At 43.2% G+C, this 18,529-nt stretch overlaps 1 protein-coding gene across 3 annotated transcripts in view; it reads right to left on the bottom strand.

The window, feature by feature from the left end:
- aldh1l1 (aldehyde dehydrogenase 1 family, member L1) overlaps positions 1–18,529 on the bottom strand; it is a 55,291-nt gene that overhangs the window by 15,746 nt on the left and 21,016 nt on the right. Inside the window, exon 1 of one of the 3 annotated variants that reach the window (XM_064304836.1) lies at positions 619–694. The exons of 1 other annotated variant lie outside the window; for it this stretch is intronic. The gene's annotated coding sequence lies outside the window, so the exon portion shown is untranslated. One more of the 3 variants, XM_064304833.1, reaches the window with a different exon arrangement.

Here is an 18,529-nt window from a genome sequence, read left to right as displayed (position 1 = left end):
TCGGATACGATATGATAATTTCATTTAGTTTCACAGGGGGGTTATTGTGCGGTTTAAATCTTCAAATACAGAATCCTATACTTAAAGTCCTTCAGAACTATGTGGATGGAATGGTGATCACTGTGTGCACTGATCAGCAGTTTTAAATGCCATAAAGATAATGAAGTCTACACTAGACAGTGTGTCATAAGATATTATCTAAACCTTTCTGGTGAGTGTCTAATGTACCCAACATATTTCCTGGTTATGGTTATACACTTTGTTGTACGTCGCTCTGGATAAGAGTGTCTGCCAAATGCCTGTAATGTAATGTAATGTATAATGCCCTTCATTTGCAGTGTTACAGTAATATGCCAGTGTTTACTCTACCACATGTAACCATTACATTTTAAGCATCACTTTAAGATAATTGTATAGCCAGACAGTGCATGGTAAATAGATTTATACTTTCCAAGATATCTTCAAATAAGTCTTAAAAGAATGATTGCATGCAAAAAAGAAAAAAGAAAGCACAATACCAGAGTCCACGGAAGTGATTATGTCAGGACGGTCTGTGGCTAATCTGTTTATCTCTGATGCTATATCGGGTCTCCTGATTTAAAGCGGTTTTATGTGTACCTTTTAATCAGATATTTAAATTCCTTGGCTCCACTGCTTGCCCCTGTGTCCTTCAGTGAAATACAACGGTGGGACTGACGCTTGTGTCAATCATTAATCATTTAGCAGAAGGAAAGCAAGATTGCTGGAGGCCAGATCCAGCTGGTTATGACCAACCTGGCTGCTTTTTTTTTTTTTTAGAAATACACATCACTTGCTGGCTATTGAAAGTTGCAGAACTTGTTCCACCACTACAAAAATCAAATATCAAGCAAATAAGATAGATGAATTATAGGCTCCAAGACAAGTTATTCATGACTTCCCCACACCCAATAAAATGAAGTCAACCAAGAGAAGATATTTCTCATATAATTTTAAGTGCATTCGGGCATCATCTCCAAAAAGGAATCAATCCTGGGCATGCAGGCACATCCATGTTAGGTGGCTGAATCCTGAGATGGCCCAGCCAAGTGTTCTCTATGGAGATCTTTAATCACATATGGAATTAAATCATATCTCAATTACATTCACATCAATTTGAACATAGTGCCATGAAAACGTATTTGCCCCCATTCCTGGTTTCTTCAGACAAAGAGAACCCGAGTAAAAAAAAAAAAGTTAATTTAAAGTTAAAAACTTTTTTTGGATAAGTTATCAAGCACCCATATCACCTATGAGAAAAAGTAATCCCCCCATAAACTTAACTGGTTGCACCACCTTTAGCAGGAACAACTGCAACTAAATGCTTCCTATAATTTGATATCTTTCACATCGATTGGTGGAATTTTAGTCCTCTCTTCTTTGCAGACCTGCTTTAACTCTAACAGCATTATTTGCTTACAATGGGACCAGGGTCATCCAAAAAGTTCCATGTTTGACTCATCTGTCCATAGAACATGAGCCCAAAAGACTTGGGGAACACCCAGGTGCTTCCGCAAATGTGAGACAAGCATAGATGTTTCTCTTGAATAGCAGTGGTCTCCACCTTGCTACTCTCCCATGAATCCAATTTTTTGCTCAGGCTTTCATATTGAGGAGTTATGAACACTGACCTTAGCTGAGGCTAGAGGCCTGCAGTCCTTTGGATGCTCTTCTGAAATCCTCTGTGATTTCCTGGATGAGATGTTGCTGTGACCTTGGAGAAATCTTGGCAGGCCGGCCACTCCTGTGAAGCTTCACCACTGTTCCAAGTGTTCTCCATTTGGAGAAAATGGCTTTAACTTAGGTTTGGTGGAGTCCCAGAACCTTAGAAATGGCGTCATAAGCCTTTCCAGACTGATATATTTGAACAACTTTTTTTTCTCATCTATTCTGGAATTTCCTTTGATTGTGGCATAGTGTGCTTGTAGAAAGTTTGTGGTGAGTACTTCACTCTGATGGTAAGGTTCAAAATGAGTGAGGTTTAGATTCAACAGGGCTGGCAGCAATCAAGACTGGCTGTGTTCAATCAGCTGAATCTAACTATCAGTTAAATTAGATTAATTTATTGATTGAGCAACTAAGAGGGCAATTATTTTTTCACAGGGTGATATGGGTGTTTGATAACTTTTTTCATTAAAGAAATAAAATAATACTTTAAAAATGTGTTCTGTGTTCACTCCGTTTCCCTTTGTCTAATATTACATTTTGTCTGAAAATCTGAATCAATTTAGTGTGACAAACGTGCAATAACAGAGGAAATCAGGGCAAATATTTTTCATGACTATTCCCATAACTGAAAATAAGGCCTATGTGACTCCAGCTTGCCGGTGAACATCATAAGACAGCCACCACCATACTTTACACTAGCTGTTGTCTAGGTAAAAGACCACTCCTCTATTTGGATAATATAGGCAAAGAATGCATGTGACATGCTTGGTGCCTAGAGAATTTACTCATGACTGAGAGCCCTACATCAATGCAGAACTTAACTGACAAAAAGTGACTCAAACTGTTGGCATGGTTTTGCAGTTACACACTATACAAGTTTGGAATGTGAAGAGGAGGCCCGATATCAGTGCTGCACCATCATAACCCAAGTCTCTTTTCTCATTTCAGGGTCATCTGTGCTATCAGCTCCCAGGGTCAATGAACCAGCATGCTGTCCCCCTCCATCCACTGTCCCCTGATCAGTGCATGGATATGAGGAGGACAATGCACCCCCTTCTTTCACATTTCATACAGTTATTGGAATGGTAATTTTTTTTCCTCTAGAGGGTGTTATGGAACATTTTACCCGAGGTGAATAGATAACGGTGTCTAGTTTTACAATCACACATTTTACAACCTTGCTACAGTAACTGCGGCTGAATTTCTCGTCAATAGGAAGGCTATAATGAACCCCTATCTGATTTTGCTCCCCTATGTCAATAATCAAAAAAGAAAAGTTTTACATGGCTGAACCTTGTACGATAAAGCATACCCAGCTGCGTCCTTTGGTCCAGCTTCCTACACAATCCACTGCGACGCTGTATGTTCCTGCACTGCTCATACAGTATGCGGAAATAGCCAGCTTAAGTGCACGAAAGCCAAGTAATGGGCATACGAATGACGTAGGCATTTTTACTTCACAAGGCTATTCCTATGCTGCTCTGAACTGTAAATCACCCTGTCTGAGTGGCGTTCATGGTAATGATCTTCACACTATTTTGTTTAAATAGTGTTGCGATGTTATTGCTCAGCTCAGGACTACACTAAGAGCCTTTAGTTACACATTTTTCTTAAAAACTTCATCTTAAATGATTTGCATTTGATTCCTTGTCAAATGAGGTACTTAGAATATAAACAGTGACCAGTTCGGTAATACAGATTTGTTCATGAGTAATATAAAATATATTTTGACATATTTTGGAAACCAGGCAACAAATAAGTGACACAGTGAAACAAGCTTGACACAGTAACGTCTTGCTTAATAATAATAATAATAATAATAATAATATTAATAACAATAATAATAATACAGACTGCACAGCATTTATGCTATTCTTTATTCTCCTTCTACTGCGCTCCAGTTTTGCTGTGTCACAGTCCCAGGTCATGACACCCTGATCAATGCTCCTAGCTTGCACAATGGAATCCAAACATATTCAGAGAATTGGTTGATTTTAAATATTACAAAACTATGTAATGATGCCAATAGAAGGGCTTGTGACATTCAAATATATCAAGAACAATTTATACTACCTACTGTAAGTGATAAAAGCCATGTTTTAACAATTGAATGCATACTGGAATACTAGTGCTGCCAGAATACAAGTATATAGAACTATTAAATATGTTTTTATTTTCTGCAAGTAAATCTTTTTTAGTACCAGTTAAAAAAAAAAATTAAATTAAATTTTAAGTACTTTTTTCCACTTCTGTGAGTTGGATTTTCCGTATCTTTGTCACGGTACTAAGAGCAGTATAGAATTGATAAAGCAATAAAGATGTTTCCTTTCCTGTACGATCTCTGATGTCTTCTATTCACAGCGGCCTTGGAACTCCGCCTTTGTCTACTAAATGAATGAATGAACGCAAACACAGAGACATGTGGGGCGCTACCCACTGAACCACACACAAAACAGCACGGCAGGAAACGCTGAATAACGGAATAGTCGCATTAATGGAAAATAGGCAGGAAACTGCATTGTGCTCCTCGTTAGGCTGATACATACAGTAAGAACAGTTGAACTATGCATATAAACACAAAAACCTGTTCACACACACACACAAACGCAGAAATTTTACATTTACAAAAAGGAACAGGAAGTCCTCACGGAGCTTTGTATTATACTGTTTTGAACCACATGGGGGCATGCAGGCATTACAAAAGTCAATAGCAGACCTAACACAGGATAAATCTTGGACTTAGGTTAAAAACATTGGTGAGGACCACCATCCGTCTTACCTTAGTCAAGGTTCTAGCACAGGAAGTTGGTAACGCATATTATCCACATACGTAGCAGAGAAGTTAGGCTGTGAACCCCAAATCCCCCTTGTTAGTGATAAGCTCAGGGGGATGTAGAACATTTGGTAATGAATCTGTGAAATAGTTTTAACCAAACCCAGGTGCACATGATCATCTTTACAGCTGTTGTTTTTCTTTTCCTTTTCTTTCATCTTTTTCATGGATACAAGAGTTAATGTGTGTCCTGACCTGCTTTACACGTATGAAGACATTGCAAACACAAAATGTAAAAATATGTATGAATTCCACAGTATGCCATGCAGCTGTCAGTCGTGCATGTGGCACTGTACTTTCGTGACACATCTGTGCCAGGAGGGGGTGCTGTTGTACACTAGAGCTTTGTAATTTACACCCCTCTGCAATTGAGACTCTCTCTCAGCACTTCGTACAGTCACCTGCAAGTTAAGCATAAGGTTAAGTATATGAGTTGCCCATCCGAGACTTGATTATCATATTAATAGTAACAGAGAAACAAATAATAAAAATGAATCAGTTTTTAATAATAAAGAAACAGACGTGATTTCCCTTACCTAGGATTTGATATTACACATATGGTATAGATATTAAATAGGTAGATAAATACTAACGTGTCCTGAGAAAAAAATTGTCCTTCATAATGAGTAAATTGTTTTTTTATAATAACCATTCCTTACAACATTTCTGTCGCAATTCAGTTTGAAAAATGAAAATACAAATTATCTGTCGTAATTATTTAGTATAAAGCACCACCACAGCTTAAACTAATAGACCCGTAAGGAGAAGCATAGAGTCTGAAGTAGAAGACAACGGTGGATAGTGGTTCAGCATAAACTCAGACTGGGCTAGGGGCCTTTTTTGGTTTACCAAGTAGAACATCTCTGGCTGGATGAGAGAGGCGAAGAGCACGAAAGGTCACCCAGGTCACATCCCCGCACAGCTGTACGTTACAGCCCTTACAGTAATCTCAATGACAGCTCTGGCCAAGCAAACGCCCACACCAAAACACACCAGGCTCACTGCTGTGCATCTGGGGGTATTTTTAGATTTCTGGCCCGGAGTGGTGGAAATTTGTCAGATATAAATAAGTCTCCCTCTTCCTGGAAGGACTTGGAACACCTGTTCTCCCCGCGCTGGCCATCCGCAGACCCCCCCCCCCCCCGTTAATTTCACTTTTGTTGCACATCGACCCCCAAAACACCCAAGAACATCGCCACTGCACAAGTGAGTCGCTGCAATAATGTCTCAACAAAAAAGTATTTCAACATACTAAAATGGCAAGTTACTCACACATACACAGCACTATCTATAAGTTACTAATTAAAAGTTGTGAAGGCACTAGGCCCGCCATTAAAAGTATTGATATCAAAATGAGGCTAACTAAACAAGCTATATTCCAATGCAATGCAACCCAAAGTTACCTAAATTATTTCATGTAACTTGGCCCTGTGTTTTATCATTTTACCACATGAAGAGAATGTGGTCAGTAGTGTAGTTAAAAAATGAGCATATCTATATGCTCTGGGGTGAGTCTGGTGTGCAGACTGCTGAAGGAGAGACCAGTAGCTGAGAAGACGAGCTCAGATGGCTCTAATGTTCCAGGAATGGACAAATAACTTTTTGCTAATGCTGTCAGTCGAGGGAACTATGACTTGGCCAACTTTCCACCAGTGAAGGGGATTTGTGCGTAACGACAGAGAAACATCTCTGTAATGTAAAATCTAATTTCCATAGTTAGGTTATTCATTGAAATGGTTTATTGAAATTTTACTATTTAATCAATAAAACAAATCTATCAATGTTCCTATTAACAATTAACAGTTGACATCCCTAGTAGGAAACCCTGAAAAGTGCCAAACTGTGCTGTATAGGTATGGGGCATGCCCTGTCCTTGTCAGATGGTATACCTGCCATTCCAATGCGTTGCATTCACACAGTGCCTTTCATGACCTCAAAGAATTTTTCTGTGTAGGTGGGAGCTCACCTCAGCCACTAATGTGTGAAATTCAATTGATATAGTAAGACAAACAATTTGAATAATAATTTGAGTTGTGAATGGGATTTCACCTGATTTTCATATGGAGAAGTGAACCTGCACATTCCTTAATATCTGTCTATGGGTTGACATTCTCACAGGCAAAGGATCTGTTGGTTTTTGTTTTCACCTTAAAATTGGCAACCAATTTAGACCCAAGTAGCCAGGGCAGGTGTGTAGCTAACCGCCTATCAATGAAATGCAAAGTAACAACACAAACTAGTAGTCCCTGTGCCTCTCCAGGTTTGAAGACCTCTGCTTCAGAAGCTTAAAAGTGACACCATGTCACGCATAATCAAATCCACTGTGGTGGGTAACACATAAACTAATGTGTCGCAGAGCATTAATTTACATGAAAGTTTTCTTCTTTTTAACAGGACTAATCCAATATAGCCATCACCATGAGAACGGGCATAGGAGCAGGCGCATGCTGTGGCATTAACACCCTGACATTCCTAAGCCGCTCGACTCAACGCCTTTAAATTCCCTCGAACGGACCTCTGCGTCTTGGCACAGACTGGCCTTTAGCTGCTTGGCACGGCAAAGCAAATAAAAATAATATACGACATCGTTAAGATTGATGTTAGCGAGCTGCCAGGGAACTTTACCCACTCATCCAGCTTATGTAACTGGATCTTTCCCAACTTCAAGCTTCTGAAGATGCAGACCCAGACAGGCGGCAGCAGGGAGAGGGGGGGGTGGGGTATGCAGAGTGACAGAGGAACGAAGAGCAACGTTATGGCTAAACGGAGAAGAAGAGAAAATCCACGGGGAGAGTTTCCTGTGGAGTTCTCGAATGTTGCATGGGACTGATGACTGGTGACAGGCAGTCACCAAGCATACTTGTGCTCTCCTAAAAAAATACTCTTAGTCTGTATATGACCCCTTGCACCCTCTCTGGCAGGTCTGTCCATTTCTCTCCATCTCTCCTCCCCACCCTGTGGAAATTTGTTCCCCATTCGCAACTCATTTCAATGGACTGGGATTGTCAAAAATTACACTTGCTGCCTTCCAGAACCTAAGCCTAACAATAAAATGCCGTTTTGATCGGACCTGAAAATGTACAATTGGCCACATCTCTGTTTGGTCAACGACTGGGTTATTGGCAATTGTCTTAATTGCATTCTTTCGTGCAGAATATGTGAACTGCCTGCTGGGACAGCTCTGTAGAAATCCTTCCTTGCAACTTGTATTGTACTCTGCACTGTGTTCTGTACCTACTGAAATAAATCAATACCAGTAAAGATAATGGGTTTAAACTGAGGTAGCTCCTGCTGCCCTCTCCAGAGCTCCAGAACTTGAAGAACTAATAGGCTGTGGTTTTGCTTACACTATCAGGTTAGGTTCATAACTTCATGGTGCCGCATGCACGACTGTCGTGGCCCCACATTTTTGGTTTGAGACCAGCATGCAGCACTTGCTGTACAGGTCCTGTTCTGTCTGAGCTGAGGGTGTCTACCTGTAAAACCCTGGTATTATTTATAGAGTCTGGCAGTGTATCTATGCCTGCAGAAATATTTGGTTGGCTGCCAGTTTTAAATAGAGAAATAAAGCGAAAGTATTTAAAATATACAGGAACCCTGCCAAACTTGTTTCTGATCTTTTGTCAGTATGCCTTGATCATAAGACGTTACGTCATTGAAGGCTGACATGCAATATTCAGCTGTGACAGTACCATTTAATTTGAGAAGCAGAGAACAGCATAAAGGTCATGTTGTCAGGTGTTTGGGTATGAAGTGTGTCATGGAGGACAGCTGTCATAGTCAGACACAGCCTGCCTAATGCTAAATGTCTTCCTTTGGCCACACTGGAGCGCTCACATGCCCCAGCCCACCCCTGCACGCACATACGCAAGCGCATAGGCAGAACTCGCACCGAAGAACGTCTCTTAAGCGAAAACCGATTCTTAAACCCAGCCCTCTGAAAAGAGGTGCATTCTATTTTCAGATCCATCCATTATCTAACCAACTTATTCCTGGTCAGGGTTGCAGTGGGTGCTGGAGCCTATCCCAGCATGCACTGGGCGGGAGGTAGGAATACACCCTGGACAGGTCGTCAGTCCATCACAGGGCACGCACCACTTATACACTCATTCACTCACACTCGCATACCTAGGGGCAATTTAGGGTCTCCAGTTAACCTAAACAGCATGTCTTTGGACCCACTTTCAGATGACAATGTGAATTACTTGAATTTGAATTACAGATGACGAATTGCATCATCTGTATACCGCCATCTTTATAAAATAACCTCCATCCGTTTCTCCTCACTCTACTTCGCCTGCTTTAGCTGAGGACTGTGATGATTAATGGTCAGTGGTCTGGCAGGGAGAGCCACGCGAATATTAACAGCAACGCACGGCCTTCACTACTGTGAGTCCTGTATGCACAGTGTCCCATCAGACCCATCCACATGCATCAGCACAGGGCCACATGCAGTCACGAGTATTCATATGCACACATTACACACACGCCCCAGTGCATGTCCGCACACACGCGAGCGGGCACACGTGTGCACGCAGGCCACGCAATCACTACTTCTGCCCTGATGTTCTGGAGAGGAATAAAAAAGGGTACCACGCTCTCTCTCTCTCCCTCATCTGGACCGCAGACACGTACGAGCCAGCATCTGGACGCCGTCTGAGCCAAATAGGTAGTGGTTGTAAAAGAATCCCCCGGAGCGATCCGTCAGAGAAACGCACCCCTGCTTGGGCTTGTGAAAACCGACACGGCTCGCGGTGCCTTCACCTGCACCCGCTGTGAGCCCCCGATCCAAACGCATTACGTCAGGCGCCTCGGAACCGAACGTTTATCACCGCGGATCCAGGTGAGGAGCATAAACAATCTCAGAAGCTCCGCAGGTCCCTGGCTGAGAGGAAGAGGGATGGCTGAGGGAGGAGGGTGAACAGGACGGCAGCAGAGGGACACACTGTGGTCTGTTCTCGCATCTCCTGTAAACGTGAAACACAGGTTGCCAATTTGTGTAAAACGTAGGAACTGTGAGGTTCTTCAGATTGCTTGAATTACATACTGCACATTCCATCCAGGGAATCTTACCTTCAACACATGCAGGCAGACAGGCATGCATACAATCTCTCACTCCCCTCCCCGCCCCCAGACACACACACACACAGCTCTTCTTCAGTACAGTTACAGGTACAAGGGGAGCTTGTACTGAGAGTTTCATCATCTTCCCTTAAATCTGACAGGAAGTATTCCATCTCTCTGGCAGCTCAGGCACCCCTCTCCCAAAATGACACCTCGTCACATCTCTGTTGGCATTAGAGAAATGTGTTTAAAGAGGACAAACTCATGAGTCATGTCACAAGCAGGAACAAAATGCCTGCGTGGGAAAAACTCCACCTTGCATATTCAGGAGGGAACTGGCATGTCACAAGCCCTTTGTGGTTATGACAGAATGACAGGAGAAGGCGTGCTCGTTTTAAAAGGTATTTGCCCAAGACAGAAAGTGAGACTGGATAGTTAGAAATGCTTGTACCAGGATTCGAACATTTGGCTTCTCTTCTCTCTCCAGTGGTCGGGCAGAAGTTTTTGGGATGAAATGAAGCACCCTCAAGAGAAGGAAAGCAAACAACACTCGCACCTGAGACTCCTCTAAAAATGAAACGTTATACTTTCTCCACAGATTTCATGCAGGGGTGGGTGAAAAACCAACAGCTGGAGCTGCATAAAGAGATGAAACAAACCTACCAGCAAGTAATGGAATTACTGAGCAAAGCCGATCAGGGAGAACGATCTATTTAGGACATGAAAAAATACTGAGAGGAACAGAGAAGAATAAAAATATCAAGAAGATGGAAAACAGCAGACCTGAAGCAGGTGGAAGGATGAGAAAACACATCATGGCTGCTTAACACTGGGCTGGTGTTTAGGTTTAAGGGGAAACATTGAGAGAACAGGTATATTAACATTAAGCCCCTGGACCTCTGCACCCCAGTTGGGAAATGAACGGTGACCCACACACAGCCTGTGCATATTTACTCAGCCCCGCGCAATACTAACTCAGGCCTCTAGGGCCGGGCAACCCGCAGTCCGGCTTCTGCGCCTAGCAACAGCGTAGCCCTGGAGACATTAGAGGAGCTGGGTGTGAAGAGAGGGGGGAGAAAAAAGAAAAAAAAAACACACTTCCTGATATCAGCCTCGCCGCCCCGGCAACAGGGAAACCCGAGGCCCCTGTGCTGCAGCTGCGGTGTCACGGGTGGAGGGCATGGGAATGCCATACTTGGGCGGTCACGGCGCCTCGTCTGGGGGAGGGGGGCAGGGAGGGGGGACGCGCCACGTGCCGGGAGATCGCCTGCCGCCTCATGACAGCGCGGGTGTCTGACGTCGAGGCTTTTCCGCTCCGCTCAAAGCCCTCTGGCTCGTCTCTCCTGTCTCTCCTGTCTCTCCTGTGCGTTTTCGCCATGGGATTTTTTCCCCTCGCGTGCCATTCCAGGCGCGTCTCGCTGTGCTAATCCACTTTCAATTGAATGTCGACTGAACGGAGTGATCAGAATCGTATTTTAGAATGCTTATACCGACGCATTGCTTACTGCACTAATTTCAGTGTACTCTAAAGCAGACGTCTCAAACTCCAGCCTTGGAGCGCCACAGTCTCTGATGGTTTTTGTGATTTCCTTTCAATCAGCAGCCAATGCAGACCTTAGAAACAAGGTGTGCAGAATTTGCCAATCAATGACTTAAATTAAGCACTTCAATGCAGGAACACATCTAAAACCAGCAGGCACAGAGGCTCTGATCTCTGCTAGGCAAATTAGAAGAAACCTACAATACAATGGCCACCCAGGCCAAGAATGACGCTGACGGAACTGAGCTTTAAAACGAACCCTGCAGTTGGGTGCGACTGAAGTACCAGTCACGGAAGCAGACCTCAGCGGGACGCACCAGACGCCCGTGCCAGGATTGCGTGCTTCGTGGCTGTAGAAACATCCATTACACATGTCAGCGGCAATGATAAAACAGACAGCTGTCCTCCATCCCTCTCTCTCTCTCACATGGCAATAAAAGTTATTTTTATTAGTGATCGTGGATGTACATTCAGTCCCTTGGCTAGAAGACGTCTCATTGTGCGCTCTCAGTGGAAGAATTTAAGTGGGATTTCATCAGATGTGGATCACGAGCAAATCTGAAGACTTTGAGAGTCATCTTACTGAAGGGGTTAAGAACAAGCTTTGGTACTTTGCCATTTTTATAAAGACCAGCCCAGGCAATTTAAGCACCCAACCTAGGCTTTGAGAAAAATAGCATGGCAGGCATCTAATTTGGTAATGGATCAATAGTAAATGCATTGCTAATTAAGTGTAGCGGTAACATGACTTATGGGACTATATGTGCATATAGCTGGTTAAATACAATAGAACTTAGCACACATTCAACACAAATATTTCTGTCCAAAAAAGAAAATAAAAATAAGATAAAAGAGATGAATTAAGACATTAAAATTGACTGCATTTATAGAGCACTGCAGGATTAAGGGGGGGGGGGGGGTTGTAAATTCACCTTTAACTTCATCAATATGCAGCCAGGATCCATCTCTTTTATCGAGAGCCCAGGGAATCCCACTGCAGCCCTCTGATACTGAGGCAGTTGCGCAAGTCAAAGCAGTTCTTTTTTTTAACACCTTTGATACTTTAATTAGACGTCCCCCCCGCGTGTTTGTTGTACAGTTGGCAAGGCTCTTTTGAATGGACCGACAAGAATGACCACAGGCAGGCAAATGAGGATGTGGCCATTTTGATTACGCATCCTTTTGTCTCAGGTGTTACAATGTCATAGCGCACTGGACCCTGAAAATGGCTATCGACATCTACATGACCAACTGAATCTGCTAACTCTCTGTCTGATGGATACTGATTCTAGAAAATAGTAGGCAGTGGAAAAAAGTTCTCAGTAGTTCAATACTAACCAAAGAAAGTCACATTATTTTCAGTTCAATAAATTATTGTTCTTAATTTATTATAAACAATTTATTGTAATTTATGATATTATATAATTTATGGTGCTAATGAGATGACGATTGCTTATAAAGTGCTCAAGAAATCAACACAAAAATGAAAAGCACTCTCTGTTCATTGACAATTGTATTTCATGTTCGGCTCTCAAGGAACATGCATTACAGAATCAATCATCTGAATATTGTCTCACTTTCTATGAAGCCTGCAATTGTATGGCAGAGTGTGAGCTTCCTTGTGTGCCTCCTTGGGCTTGGGCGTGACCGAGAGATCTAACCGGGCATATTTGCTTGGCGACAGGCTGCCAGTGCGGACGCCAGTCTGGGTGTACCCTACCAGAAGTACCTGCTAATTTCAGCTTGGCATGGTGCTCGTGCCAGCGGTTCTCTATGTTTTTTCTTGTTTGTTTTATTTAGTTTTATAAATATCGTGCCCATTTATTCTGAATTTTATAACGGGAGTACAGGGTGACTCACAGCCCACAGCCGTACCACGGCACTGAATGCCAAACGCTTCGGAAGGAATTTTCTAAATCACTCTAAATGTGTTATTACACATTTTGGCCAGTAAATGCTTTAAGCCCTTTCCGGCATTTGCAGCTACTGAATGCCGTGCTCCGGCCGTACTGTGGTTGGCATAACGGCTAATGACTCTGCGTTCTGAGGCTGTCTAAGCCTCCCTGGATTAGGCCATTGGCCAGAGGAATACATCATTCCCTCAATAATGGTGTCTGTGTGTCAGACACCTGTGGAGACAAATCATCAGCATCAAACAGCGAGCTTCTTATCTTACACTGCAAATAAATTACAACCAGTTCAAACCGTGTTACAATGTTTGCACTGGCCTGACACATTATTTTGTATGTGTCAATGTCCTAAAAATATCCAATGTTTGATGCGCAAAACAAACAAGTTGCACACACGCACACACATGCACACACATCTACTTTCACACTCATGTAATAAGGAACCAGGAAGGGAAGAATGGCATCCCAGCGTGATTGATCCTAACCACAGTATGCAAATAAAGTCAGGTGTCATGCCACCAGAAATCTGAACGGCACGACAGCTTCATTTGCATCCCGGCAATTAGCCTGCGCAGCGCTGACAACTGCGACAAAGCAGGGCGAGCGCACGCAAAGTCAGTCATGGCAACAGACACAAATACAGCCCCAAATACAGCAAAAGGCGAGTGACGGGCTCCATTTACTCTGTGTGGAAAAGGGCATGTATTGATGATGTAATTGTGCATGCAATGAAATCACATTTATGTTCAAGGTGACAGGACAATGAATGTCATTTTTATGCATTGTCAAATACAAGCTGTCTCACAGATTAAAATCTTTTACAAGAGATACCTGAGTAAGAGGCGCAGTCACTCAGGCAATAAATAAATGGGTTAATTCTTGTCATTCTAGGAATGACAGTCACGTCGCTCGAGGCACAGGTCACAAATATACAGTATGAACGGCCCTCAGCTGATCTGTGCTTGTTTGGTATCACCACAGGACAAAGTGTTCCTCGCCTGTTTGCCTACTCGTTCATTCCCTTCTCTGACTGGCTAGCTGGCCTAGTGCAGGAGGAACATGATGTTTTGATGGAAAAATGAACTCCAGGGTACGCTGACTGGACTTTGGCTTTGGGGAAGTGGCCAGATCCTTTCACTTGAGTGCAATCCGACTGAGATACGGAATGGCGACTACGTCACAAAGCCAGATAGTATTTCTAGCAAAGGAAAATAAACGAAAAAACACTGTTCTTATTGAAACATTATTTCTCAGAAATAGCCAGCTAATCAGGGCCCTGTTTAATGCAGCAGGAGTTAGCTGGAAAACCCGGAACCCTCCCAAATCTAGAACGTGGACTGAAGCAAAAAGACTTGTTCCAGGTTTTACTATAGCGCAGTTATCCAGCTAACCCTGCTTCATGAAATACACCCCCTCCCCAGATCAACGCATATTTATGTGTTGCATTTTATAAAGCTTTTTTCGCAAAGTGCTTTGCAGCACACACCAGCCTAAACACCCACAACAGCAAAAAAATAAATAAATTTAAAAAAAGAAGCCTAGAGCATTATTGCAAGGTCCGGGGAGGGGGGGTGGGGTTAAAGGTGGCCCTGGACTCGGGGCAGGTGCCCCACCGCTGAGAGAGGGAGCAGATAAAATCAGCGTCAGGAGGATGTCCAGCGTTCAGGGAGTAATTCGCAGCAGCCGGAATGAAGTCTCCTCTCTACATTACATGAGAATCATCATCATGTGTTTAATGGACACTTCAACCGGCCGATAGCGCAGCGCCGCTAACACTTGTGTGACCTACACTTGCTATAACCCCTTCAGACCGCAGGGACTGCGCTGGAGCTGAGCGCACGAGGAGGAGCCTCACACGGCTGCCTTCCTGCAGGGCGGACGCACTTTAGTGCGCCGCGCGTACTTCAAATGCTTCCCATAAATCTCGGCTCCCTCCGCTTGATCCTCCCGCACAATGGCCGTTCGCAGCTCTTCCCTGAAAATGCTTTGTAAAAAAAAAAAAAAAAAAAAAAAAAAAAAGGCCAACATTTGTTGCCAATTTAGCCACGCTCAGTGAACTTGCATGAGAGCTGCAGTGAAGATTTACAGCACAATACCCAGAAAGACATGTGCTGCAGGAATCTGAACATTAAAAAAGAGGGGAAGAAAGAACATGCAGCAAAAGAAAGAATATGCACGCACACGCACACACAAACACACACACGCGCACACACTCAAGCACAAAGGGCACATGCACACACATACACGCCCAAGTACCAACACCTCGCACCCTAAACACAAACACACACAGATACCCACCCCTCCTCCAAACACACACAAGCTCAAGTACTAACACATTGCACCCTGAACACAAACACGCATGCACACACACACACACACACGCTCGCAGCGAGACACACACACACACACAAATGTGTATATTTAAATGAAAGATTCAGATCAGTTTACTCAAGGGGCAAAGCTTATTCATTCAACAATCACAAATGAACAGCAACACAGGGAATAGAGAATTATATATTCTACATCTAACATCTAATTTTCGAGAGAACATAGTTGAGTTTAACTTATGCAAGATTCCTGCATAGAATAGTATTTATAGTGGTGCTGGTATGGTTTATGTGGTTACAATCAAATAAAACTATCCGTACTTAGCATACTTTAATATCATGCCCTTAATAAGCTAAGTAGTGCACATTTGGCCGTCTGTTTCTGTGAAGAATTTTTAGGTTGGATACGGAATGCTCTGGAGGCAAGTCAAGTCAGACAAAAGAAGAAACGCACGCAAATGTACTTGCTGCACTGCGGCGTATCTTGTTTTTATAATTCAATAGCAGAGCGCAGATCAAACAAGACAGTATTAGAAACACAGAACTCTGCAACATCTTCTCCCTATCTCAGCCAATCATTCCTCACTGAATCCGGAAATACTGCAGCCTGCTCACTGGATTGGTGGACTTGCTTCAGTTGCTGTGATTCTGCTGTACTCGGAGTTTAGCACTATATATGCACCAAACCTTCCAACTGTGTTTTAGAGCTACTCATTTCATATTCTTCGATTACAACAACAGACGGTTTGACGCCCGGTTTACTCAAAATATATTGAAATACAGTTTTACAGGTTGTCTGGAAATGCATTACGTACACTGTTGTACTGTCCTTTTCATTGGTAATTCCAAAGAACCCTGTCACCCAATTAGGGCAGCCTACGATGCATTGCATGACTGTGAGGAATGTTTTTAATTGTGCACTGTCTGGAAAAATAAAAAAAACACATAAATGTGCTTTCTGTAAATGACAAAGAAATGAGATCATCTGCCAGGGGACTACACAAGAAAAGCAAAAGCTGCGATTTGACTGATTCGATGCTTCACTGAAAATAAAACCAAAATGGCAATCGCACCATGTGACCTATAAAAATGATGTAATTACAGTATCTGCACCATTTTTCCTGTTATTCCACTTCAGTTCTGGAATAATTCAAATATGGTGGCCAAACCGTGAGCCCTAAGAAATACTCCAATCACGGATTTTTACGAGCCGCTGTTTAACCAGATAAAAATTCAATCTTTCAGCTTGATGCGACTGATTGGTTGCAGGACGAAAGACGGTCTTCAAAGAGAGCCACCCCTTTGCCAAGAAAATGGGGCACGTGGCCGACCAAAGATCTGGAATTGGTTAACAAATCCAATCAGCGCAGGCGAAAACAAAGAAAGACGAAAGACCAAAGCGATAGACCGGACTCCAGAGAGCGGCGTAACGATCTGTAGCCCTCCTGCCACAACGTCGCGTCTGCTCGGCGAAGGCGCCTAATGCCGCCGGTACCGGAGCTCAGAAACACGGCCCCACACGGCCGAAGACCGAAGGGGCTCGCGGAGAGAACGCCCGGAGCCGCACGCGCTGCGTCCAGTGATTGAGGAGATCGAGCTGTCCTGCTACCCACTATATTACAGGTATCTGTCATTGCGACCCGTACCTGAGGGCCCGCTTCCCTGTCAGGGCGGTGACGGATGCCTTCCAGTGGCTGCCGCAATCAGAGCCGTGTGACAGTTCGCTGGGAGGAGGCCGGATGAGGTATGGGCGCCGCCCGACGCGGACCAAGGACACGCGGCTGTATCCAGTCTTTAAAAACGGCTCCCGCGGCGACACTGCACTGTATTTATTTTTAATATAACAGAGAGGGGGGTTGGGGGCTCATTCAGTCACCAAAGTGCTTCCTGCTACAGCTACAGCCACAGAGATACAGCTCCCAAAACTGTGCTCCACACCGCACAAGCAATATATATTCTGTCACCTTTACACCTTTATAGACTTACATATGAAGTTTATGCTCATGCCTGTATTTCTCCTGTAAACTTCTCCGTTCGGTGTGTCAACTGTCAACAATAACAGGTTTGGGCTGACTGATTACCCCTCACTGGACAAAAGTATAATTTTTCACCCTATTATATATCCCGCCAGTGCCAGTATTGCCCCTCGGGGCAATAAAAATTTAACATTAACCAATCCGGGAGCCTGACCACTTTTTGGGTCTATATTGCCATGGGTTTCCATAAAAGAGAGAATTCACTCACATTTAGCTACACTAACAACACATGGCCTGGCCTCCAGGCCAGCTTTAAGAGACATCTAAGCTCTAAATCACCTTTCCCAGCCCAGTATTTAAAGTATTCAGTACCAGACAATTCTCTATAGTTCACATTTATTTTCTCCTTAGTTTCATGTGTAAGGCCAAGTAAAGAAAAGACACTCAAGCCAAGGCAGGATAAGCAGATGGCCATAGGCATAGACTTAGGTGAAGACAAGGGATACACATCACACATCACCACCAAGGGGTACCACCAGGCACTGTTAAACTGTCCCTCGCCCACAATTTCCTTAAATCAGAAACATCTGTCCAGTCAACTCCGGGTTAACTCCGTTGCTATAATCCACTATCTTCCAAAAAGGCAGATTTGATTGGCTAGGAACTGGCTGGTCTCAACAAAGTGATTGTTTTGCGGCAGTGCCACCCAGGCGTCTCTCACTAGTGAAGACAGGAAACAGGAAAAGACATTCATAGTCATCAGGAACAGTTTTAGTCAATAAAACTCATAAATAGTGACATTCTGAAAGGCTTAATGTGAAAACAGCTTAACAAGGCAAATAAAATATTTAACTCTGAGGGAAAATATTTTTTAGGGTAAAAACTTTTAGTAGTTTCCTTTGGGTGGTCTTAAGGCCATAGGATGAGGTATCTCACACATTTGGGCTTTTTCAACATCAGTTAGAGGACATTAAGCCACATTAAGCTCAATCAGTCCCATGTCAGTTGGGGATCTTGTCTAAAGTTTTTTGCCAGCATATTGATTTTGGCTGGAAATGTTCACAACATTGCCTTGCATACCACTGTGCTTGAATAAAAAAATCATTTAATTACTACAATCTTATGTCAATAAACTACATTAAGCTCTTTGCTTTCACCTATATTCTGACTGATGATTTTGAAAAAAATATTTC

This window comes from Anguilla rostrata, chromosome 13 (assembly GCF_018555375.3).
Source record: "Anguilla rostrata isolate EN2019 chromosome 13, ASM1855537v3, whole genome shotgun sequence".
In the NCBI taxonomy this organism is placed as follows: Eukaryota; Metazoa; Chordata; class Actinopteri; order Anguilliformes; family Anguillidae; genus Anguilla; species Anguilla rostrata.
The sequence above is the reverse complement of the archived record's forward strand: the minus strand, read 5'-3'. Positions and strand labels throughout refer to the sequence as shown.